General features: G+C 41.6%; 1 non-coding gene across 1 annotated transcript; it reads right to left on the reverse strand.

Annotated features, from left to right (window-relative positions):
- Positions 1-556: 556 nt before the first annotated feature.
- Positions 557-664, reverse strand: LOC130943037 (small nucleolar RNA R71). The gene has a single exon (XR_009071575.1). It is a non-coding gene; the product is annotated as a small nucleolar RNA R71 (small nucleolar RNA).
- Between the last annotated feature and the right edge of the window lie 950 nt (positions 665-1614).

The following is a 1614-nucleotide window of genomic DNA, read 5'->3' on the forward strand; positions in this document are numbered from 1 at the left end:
TCTTCTCTTTCATATGAGCAGGAACAAAGACAAAGGCATTCTTGTTGAAGCTGACCTTGAACCTGAAAGGACCTTGAAGCGAAAGCTAAGAGAAGCTAAGGCACAACTCTCTGTAGAGGACCTAACAGAAATCTTCAAAGAAGAAGAACCCATGGCAGCCGAAAATAACAACAATGCCAACAATGCAAGGAGGGTGCTTGGTGACTTTACTGCACCTACTCCCGACTTCTATGGGAGAAGCATCTCTATCCCTGCCATTGGAGCAAACAACTTTGAGCTTAAGCCTCAATTAGTTTCTCTAATGCAACAGAATTGCAAGTTCCATGGACTTCCATTGGAAGATCCTCATCAGTTCTTAGCTGAATTCTTGCAAATCTGTGACATTGTCAAGACTAATGGGGTTGACCCTGAGGTCTACAGACTTATGCTATTCCCTTTTGCTGTAAGAGACAGAGCTAGAACATGGTTGGACTCACAACCTAAAGAAAGCCTGAACTCTTGGGAAAAGCTAGTCAATGCCTTCTTGGCAAAGTTCTTTCCACCTCAAAAATTGAGTAAGCTTAGAGTGAAAGTCCAAACCTTCAAACAGAAGGAAGATGAATCCCTCTATGAAGCTTGGGAAAGATACAAACAATTGATCAGAAAATGTCCTTCTGACATGCTTTCTGAATGGAGCATCATAGGTATTTTCTATGATGGTCTATCTGAACTGTCCAAGATGTCTTTGGATAGCTCTGCTGGAGGATCTCTTCATTTGAAGAAGACGCCTGCAGAAGCTCAGGAACTAATTGAAATGGTTGCAAATAACCAATTCATGTACACTTCTGAAAGGAATCCTGTAAACAATGGGACAAATCAGAAGAAAGGAGTTCTTGAGATTGATACTCTGAATGCCATATTGGCTCAGAACAAAATATTGACTCAGCAAGTCAATTTGATTTCTCAAAGTCTGTCTGGAATGCAAAATGCACTAGGCAGTACTAAGGATGCTTCATCTGAAGAAGAAGCTTATGATCCTGAGAACCCTTCAATGGAAGAGGTGAATTACATGGGAGAACCCTATGGAAACACCTATAATTCTTCATGGAGAAATCATCCAAATTTCTCATGGAAGGATTAACAGAGACCTCAACAAGGTTTCAAAAACAATAATGGTGGAAGAAACAGGTTTAGCAATGGCAAGCCTTTTCCATCATCTTCTCAGCAACAGATAGAGAATTCTAAGCAGAACCACTCTGACTTAGCAACCATGGTCTCTGATCTAATCAAAACCACTCAAAGTTTCATGAATGAAACAAGGTCCTCCATTAGAAACTTGGAGACACAAGTGGGACAGCTGAGCAAGAAAATTACTGAACTCCCTCCTAGTACTCTTCCAAGCAATATAGAAGAAAATCCAAAAGGAGAGTGCAAGGCCATCAACATGGTCGAATTTGGAGAGGAGGAAGAGGCAGTGAACGCCACTGAGGAAGACCTCAATGGACGTCCACTGGCCTCAACTGAGTTCCCCAATGAGGAACCATGGGAATCTGAGGCTCAAAATGAGACCATAGAGATTCCATTGGACTTACTTCTACCTTTCATGAGCTCTGATGAGTATTCTTCCTCTGAAGA

Source organism: Arachis stenosperma, chromosome 7 (genome assembly GCF_014773155.1).
Source record: "Arachis stenosperma cultivar V10309 chromosome 7, arast.V10309.gnm1.PFL2, whole genome shotgun sequence".
Classification (NCBI taxonomy): domain Eukaryota; kingdom Viridiplantae; phylum Streptophyta; class Magnoliopsida; order Fabales; family Fabaceae; genus Arachis; species Arachis stenosperma.